We start from the raw sequence: 8,618 nt of genomic DNA on the forward strand, positions 1-8,618 counted from the left end.
AGCTCATCCTGGGCCAGCCCAGTACCTAAGGAACTACATTCATGTGGGCACAGCTTCAGGATTGTCCTGGGCAGTACAATCTGGCCAAGCCCCTTAGCAACTACATTTGTGAGGGCACACCTCATGAATTTTCACAGCCCTGCCCCATATCTCCCAGTCCAGCCCAGTCCAGCCTAGCCCCTTAGCAACTACAGGAGTGTGGGCATATCTACATGGATGTCCAGCCTGGGCCAACCCAGATCAGTCCAGCCTCTTAGCAACTTCAGTTGTTTCAGCATATCTACATGGATCCCAGGCCTAGCCCAGCCCAACCTGGACCAACTCATCCCAGCCTAGCCTAACCCAGCCCCTTATCAACTAAAGTTGGGTGGCCACATCTGCATGGATGTCCTGCCCAGTGCTGTCCCTTCTCCACCCGACCCAGAGTAGCCAAACAGTCCCTTAATGAAAACATGTGTGTGGACACATTTACATGGATGACATGCCCAGGCCAGCAGTCACCAATTCAACCCAGTCACTTAGCAACTAGCAGTATGGACAGATCAACATGGATGCCCAGCCCAGCCAAATTTGGGCATCCCGGTCCTTTACCAACTACAGGTGTGTAGGCACATCTAAATGAATGACCAGCCAAGACCAGCAAATGCCAACCCATTCACTTGGCAAATACAGATGAGTGGGCATGCCCATCCAGGCCAACACAGCCCAGCCCAGTCCAGCTACTTAGCAACTTAGGCATATCTACATGAATGCTTAGTACAGCCCAGCCACGTGAAATTCAGTCCCTTGGCAAATACAGTTGTGTGGGAGCATCTACATGGATGCCCATCCAAGAACAGGGTGTAGTGTGTGTGAGCACATCTACATGGATACTCCTGTCCAAAGAAGCCCCTTAGAAACTACAATTGTGTTGGCACATCTAAATGGATGTCTAGCCCAGCCCAACCAACCACAGCCAAGTCCCTTAGCAACTACAAGTGTGTGGTCACACCTACATGGACGCCCAGATCAAACACAGCCCTGCCCGTCCCCTTAAAAACTACAAGTGTTTGGGCACATCTACATGGCTGCCCAGCCCATCCCAGTCCAGCCCAGGCCCACTCAGCCATTTTAGCAGCTACAGATGTGTGGGCACAACTACATGGATGCCCCACCAAGTCTAGTCCAGCCCAACTAAATCCCTTAGCAACTACATGTGTGTGGGCGCACCACATGGATGCCAGTCCATCCCTGCCTAGCCAAGCCCAACCCAGCTCAGCCTCTTAGCAACTATGTATGTGTGGGCACACCTACATGAATGCCCAGCCAAACCAATCTCCCCTGACCCCCTTAGCAACTGTAAGTGTGTGGGAACATCTACATGGGTGCTCAACCTAGGCCCAGCCTGTCCAGATGATATCAGCCCAATCTAGCCCCCTAGCAACTACAGGTATGTGGGCACATCTAAATGGAGGCCCAATCTAGCCCCTTAGAAACTACACTTGTGTGGGTGCAGCTACATGGATGCCCAGTTCAGTCCAGCACATCACTGCTCAGCACCTTAGCAACTACATGTGTGTGAGCACATCTACATGGATACACAGTGCATCCTAGCCCCACCCAGCCCAACCCAACCCTACCCAGCCACATAGAAAGTACAGTTGGGTGCCCACATCTTCATGAATGTCCAGTCCAGTACAGCACATCCCAGATCTTTAGCAACTACAGGTATTTGGGCACAGCTACATGAATTCACAGCCCATCCCATCCCATCCCAGATTATTAGGATCTATAGTTGTGTGGGCTTATCTACATGGATGCCCCACCCCACCAAGCCAGGCCAGGCCAGCCTGGATCAGGAAAGCCCTTTAGCAACTACAGGTATGATGGCACACCTATGTGGATGCCCAGCCCAATCACTGAGCAATGGTCTCAGATTCCATAACAAATTGGGCTGGGGTGAGCTTGGCAACCATGTATATTAGCCAACATACTTGTAGTTGATATGTGGCTGGGCTTGGCTGTTCATCCATGTAGATGTGCCCAAACACCTGTAATTGATAAGGGGCTGGGATGCAAAGGGATGGGCTCATCATTCCATGTAAATGTTCCCAAGACTTGTAGTTGATAAGGGACTGGATTGGGATGGGCTGTTCATCCATGTAGATGGGACCACACCCTTGTAATTTATAAGAGGATATGCTGTTTCCATATCCACATAGATGCACCATCCTACCTGTGATTGGTAAAGATCTAAGCTGAGCTGGGCTGGGTTGGGCATCCAAATATATATGGTCACACACCTGTATTTTATAAGGGGCTGAGCTAAGCCAGGCTGACCTGTGCTCGGCATTCATGTAGATGGAGCTGGGATAGACTAGCATGGCTTGGGCATCCATGTAGATCTGCCAACACACATGTAATTGATAAGATGCTGGGCTAGAGTGGACTGGGCTGGATATCCATGTTGATGTTCCCCCACACCTATTTTATAAAAGGAGCTGGGTTGGGCTGACCTGGGTTGGGCATCCCTGAAGATGTGCACACACACCTTTAATTGATAAAGGGATGGCTTGGACTGAGATGGGATAGGCATCATGTAGTTATGCCCGCACACCTGTAATTGATAAGATCTGGGCTGTGCTGTGCTTGGTTTTGTATCCTTGTAAATATGCCCACACACCTGTATTTTATAAGAGGCTGGGCTAGGCTGGACTGAACTGGGCTAGGCATCCATGTGGATGCATCTAAACATCTGCAATACCTAAGGATTTGGGCTGAAATGGGCTGAGTTGGCCACCCATGTATATGTGCCCATACACCTGTATTTGATAAGGAACTGAGCTTGACTGGGCATCAAGGTAGATATGCCCTCACACCTAATATAGCTAAGGGGTATGCTGAGATGGGTTGGGATGAGGCTTCCATGTAGATGTGTACTCACAACAGTTAGTGATAAGGGGCTGGCCAGGGTTGGTATGGGCTGGGAGGGGAATCCATATAGATGTGCCCAAATTGCTACAATTGATCCTGGACTGGGCTGACCTGAGATGTACATCCAATTAGTTGTGCCACACAATAGTAATTGATAAGGGGCTTCCAATGACTGGTCTGGTTATCTATGTAGATATGCCCACACATCTGTAATTAGTAATGGGCTGGGATGTGCATCCATGTAGATGTACCCACACACCTGTAATTGATATGGTTCTGGGAAGACCTGTGCATTGATGTAGTTGTGCCCACAAACCTGTAATTGCTAATGGACTGGACTGACATGGACTAGGATGGGCACCCTTGTAGATATGATCACACATCATTAATTGATAAGGGGCTGGTCAGGGCTGGGTATAAGCTGAGCTGGTTATCCATGTACATGTGCCCACATACCTTTAAATGATAAAGGGCTGGGTTGTGTTGGGCTGTGCTGCCCATCCACGTAAATACACACACACACACACACACATGCACTCACACACACACACACATACACTTCTATTTTATAAGGGGCTCAGCTCAGTTTTGCTGGGCTGGGCATTCATGTAGATGTGCCCATACACATATAATTTCTAAGGAGCTGTGTTGAGATGGACTCTGTTGGGCAGCCACACAAATGTGCCCACATACTTGTAATTGATAAGGAACTGGACAGTTACAGACTGTGGTGGGCTGGGAATCCATGTAGATGTGCTCACACACCTCTAATTGATAAGCTGGGCTGCAATGGGCAGTTCTTCCATGTAGTTATACATGACTGCACACATGTAATTAATAATGGGCTGGGCATTCATGTAGCTACACATACAAACATATGTGTAGTTAATCCTGAACTAGGCTAAGCTGATCTGGATATCAACACAGATGTGCCTAAACTCTAATAATTGATAAAGAGCTGGGTTGGGATGGATGTTTCATCCATTTAGATATGACTACACACATACAGTTAATAAGGGGCTGGGCTGGACTGAGCTGGGCTAGGCATTCATGTATATGTGCCCACACTCCTATTTTGGATAAGGGCATAGGATGGGTTGGGCTGGATTAGGCATCCATATAGTTTTGCCCACATGCCTGTAATACCTAAGGGACTGGGCTGAGATAGGCTGGACTGGGCATCTATGTAGATATGCCTACACACCTTTAATTGATAAGGGGTTGGTACTATATTTAGAATAGCAGAAAAGGAAGGAATTTAAAGTTAAGAAATAAGAACCAGAGCAAGTCCTACAACAGGCAAGGAATATGTCCTTTAATTCAGAGGACACAGTGGAGCACAGAAGCCTTCCCCTCGAAGAATGTATCTGCATAGAAGGGATGGGAAGTATCCACTTTTATAGGAATTCTGTTGAACACAGCTGCAAGAGTTAGTTCCATGCCAGTGTCTGAAGTCCTCGAGGGTCTCTCTCCCAAGATTATTTTCTCAGGAAGGCAAGGTATCTGGGGGTACTAAAGAAGGCAGGTTGGCTCCATAAACAGTCTCCCTCAGTCCAGGGAGTGACCATTTGATAAGCCTTGAGCAAGGCCAGCCTGTCAATTTAGAGCCAATTGCCCACTATAAGAGATTTTTTTGTTATATTGCTTTCCTAGTTAGGCTCACGGCTTTTCAAAAATTCTATCAGTCCACACTCTGGGGGCATAAAGAAAAAGGGGGCAGGGGCTAGGATGGAAAGAGGGGTATAACATTGCTCTGGGAGAAAAGAATAAAATACAAACACAGTGAGAGAACTGGATCAAATCTGGGCTATAGGACTAAAGTTTCCTTGAAACCATAGATTTTAATTGTGTTATTAAGGGAATCCCAGTTGGTGACTGGTTCAGGCATCAGTCAAAGGTTACTTTGAAGATCCTTTCAGAGACAGAACAGAGGATTAGATCAGTGAAGGTGACACAACTTTTCTGAGGGCCACTAAACTGTGTAAAAGATGGAAGGGGTTAAGGTGAATTTTATATTCCTGGAAACAAAGAGGGCACACACAGCCGTGAAGTCAGTGCCAGGCTATTCTTTTACCTCCCTCCTAGACCTGTAGAAGAAAGAACCTCTTATCAGTTTATATGGCTAACTGAATGGCTAGTTGATAACCCGGGTGCAAGGACATCAGAGAGACATCCTGGCAAGAAAAGTGGGTTGTCTAGCTTACTGAGACAAGGGTTTGAGAAACTATTAACAGTTGGGATAGGGTGAGACATTTGTCTCATTGAACTTTTGGATGCTGAGAAATCTTCAGCAGTCATGGATTGGGAGTATAGCCTTAATCTGGCTAGAGGTAGCAGCTTGGACAGTCATACAGGCTACTTAGTCGGGAGATTCTGTTAGAATTTTTTGGAGACAACAGTTAATCAACCATAGTTCAAGCAGGGGATAGGAAGATGAACTGGTTAGTGCAGTCCTCATTTCAGTATCCAGGTTCATCCAGGTTCTGGTCATATTTTCAGTGTGTCTTCCAGGAACATGATTTTAGTTTAGAAAAAGAGATAGGTATGGAAAAAACAAAACTTATTGACCTCCCCAACCTCTTGCTATAGTGGAACTAGGGATACTTTTGGATTAGATAGTTCTGATATTTTCAGCCTTAGGTAGGGACAAACTTATTCCCAGATCCAAGAGAAATTTAAGCTCTTATCTAGAAAAAAAAAAAACTAGTTCTTTTGGGGTCTTTACCCTAATCTGCCTGGTCAATTTTACCTCTTATTTTTATTACTCCTTCCTCTGAAGTGATAACCCTAGTAGCCAATAGGGAATTTGGACATTGAGTTATTCTGGTTTCTTTTGTTGGTGAAGAGTGTGGCAACTGGGTACCCTTTCAGTGGGTCTATCTAAAAGACCCCCAAAGCATATAATTATTAGCTATAAAGAGAAAAGAGTCCTTGACAGATGTCTGGGAGGAGATGTGAAGGAGAAGTAAGGCAAGAGTAGTTAGGCATATGTTTTAAGTACGGAACCAGAAGTCAAAACAATGGATTTTTAAAAATATTTTTAAGTTATTATTTTTATTTTATGTGTATGCATATATTGCCCACATGTAGATAAGTGCAATGTCCGCAGAGGACAGAAGAGGCTCTCAGATCCCCAGGAACTGGAGTCATGGACAGCTGTTAGCTGCCACCTGGATGCTGGGATTCGATCCCAGGTCTTCTGCAAGAACAACCAGTGTTCTTAACCACTTAGCCATCTCTACAGCGCCAGAATGGATTTAAATGTCCAAATTAAAATCTATATTTTTGGTGAAGGCTTCCAAGAGTATGCATCCACTTTTTCTTTTTTCTGGCTGCCATGGCTGGACTCAGGATTTGTTTTTCAGGCACTTTGACAGCTGTTGGAGTAGCTAGAATAACAGTGTAAGTTCCATCCCAAATGGCTTCTAGATAGGGAGAGAGAAGAAATGTATTCATCTAATTTTGATAAGAATAGTAGTGGACTTGTCCTTTTTTGGTGAAGGTGGTGCAAAATTTTAGTGAGAATTTTTTAAACAATACTGTATATGAACTTTTAAGTCTAATGTCTGGGAAGCATAATTTCTCAGGTTTTAAAGGAAATATACTGATTAATTTTTGGTTATACTTTCCTTTCGGGTGTTTAAGACAATACAGTTGGCCCAAATTAACCAAAATTTTTGTTTTATTGTGAAGGCCAGTTGATGTTCTGTTCCTCAGGGACCACTTGGATCTAGAGGGAATCCCCTGGCACCTTTGGCTTTCCCTTTACAAGTTCCATCTATATGAGGATAAGTCAAGAGGTTCTGCTTGACCGGAACTTTGATTGGAAACGTGGAGGAAACTTTTTCCCATGCTGACCCTCCTGTTTGTGGACAGGACACTGCCTTGAGTCCCTATAGTGGCGTCTCCATGGCCTCCCTGAACAAGAGGACAGGTGACTCACAAAGTTACACAACATCTTGAGAGGTGCCCCGCAGGCCCCTGGGACTCAGTCAACCTTGGAGAGCAAGGAAAAAATTTGTTTTCTAAGTCCCTTTGACCAGAACCCTAAGCATGGGTATTAAACATCCAAGCTTAGTCTCACTAGTCTTTTGCTTTTAATTATTATGCATATATAGATAAACCTCAAACAAAAACTTAAACATTTTGAATAAACATGGAGTGAGAGTTTTAACATCACAGATCAAGTAGTCATAGCCCAGGAAAGGGATTTTAAAAAATTCCCTCAGGTCTAGTCCCCATATGTTTTGTTGATTATAGACAATGTGGATGGGGGGTGGCTATATAACATATGTATAGACAGGAAATAAACTGATTTGGATTTAGATCAACCTCACTGAAAGAAACTGTTTCCTTTTAGACTGTGTCATTTGGTTATGTGAGGCAAAACCTAGTTTTTCTCAAGTTAAAGTATTACTTATTTTGTTATGGGCAAAAAAATACCAAAAGTGATGTTTATATAATACAGAGAAACATAAAATCACATTTTTCAGTAGTTACAGGTAACCTCAATACTTGTTTTTATTTATTTAATCCCAGACTGTGACTGGGTGTATAGCACAAGTCAGGGAAGTCGATAAAAAAAAAAAAAAAAGGTTAAAACATCTTAGAGTAAACCAGAATTTTTAAAAAAGGAACTTCACCAATAGGACTTTTACATAACTGGAGACATAAAAATATTGTTTAATAAATTTAAAAATGATTAGGGGATCCAAGTTCATGAGGCCTTTGAATGTACCATCAGAATACCCATATTTATAAAGCTCTACATATGTATTTTGATTGGGTATGCCAAAATAAAGCCAATAACTCTTGTGTACACTAAAAAGAATGAGAAAGGAAAAAAAACTGAAGAAACCACAGTTTAAAATTTTCTTCATATAAATAACTTATGAAGACAACTATCATAGACACACATCATATAATTCTGCAAGATCTCAACACATGGAGACATAAAAACATGTGACATAATTATATGGAATTTTAAACAACATATGAAAATGATTGTCATAGACATATATGACACAATTACATGAAAACTAGGTATATATGGCGCGTTCTGGGCGCCCTGGCGTGGTGTGTGCAGGCACACCTGGAGAGTTGCGGTGGGCCTGGCCACAGGCGTCTGCTTCTCTGGTCGTGCGGGCTTTCCCGCCATGCTGCGGCTCTGCGTCTCCTGGGAGCGCTCCTGGGAGCGGTGGCGGGTGCTGTCCACCGCCGCTTTGGTGCTGAAAGTCCCTCTGCTACTGAGGTTTACTCAGCCGTGTACTGCCCTTATTTCACCTGTGTACTTTCCTCAAGATGCGGGGTCCACTGGCCACTGGACCATGCGGGAAAGTACGAGGGCAGCTAAAGCTAAGGTTCCGTGAGTTGGTGACAGAGGAATGCTGCCTCCAGAGAGGCTGGATCGCTGGTAGTAAGACGCAGGACTCTGCTTAGTCCATGGTCCATGTTTTATTAAGTGTTCAGCTCCTAGTGATCCAGCTCTCTATTATTGAGAGAAGACTGGGATATTTATACCATGGGGGTAGTGGTAAAAGCTTTGGCTGATAGATACTTTGTGAGACATTCTATTTGCATATGGAAGTGGGTTTCTGCCATGCTGCCACACCGCTGACTGTCTGAAAAATCACACAGGAAAGCATGGTATTCCTAGAGCCAGAGGCCATGTTTATGTTAGGGCATTTGTGGCGGGCACTTCAAAA

The sequence above is a fragment of the Nannospalax galili genome, unplaced genomic scaffold (genome assembly GCF_000622305.1).
Source record: "Nannospalax galili isolate Female #2095 unplaced genomic scaffold, S.galili_v1.0 scaffold223, whole genome shotgun sequence".
In the NCBI taxonomy this organism is placed as follows: Eukaryota; Metazoa; Chordata; class Mammalia; order Rodentia; family Spalacidae; genus Nannospalax; species Nannospalax galili.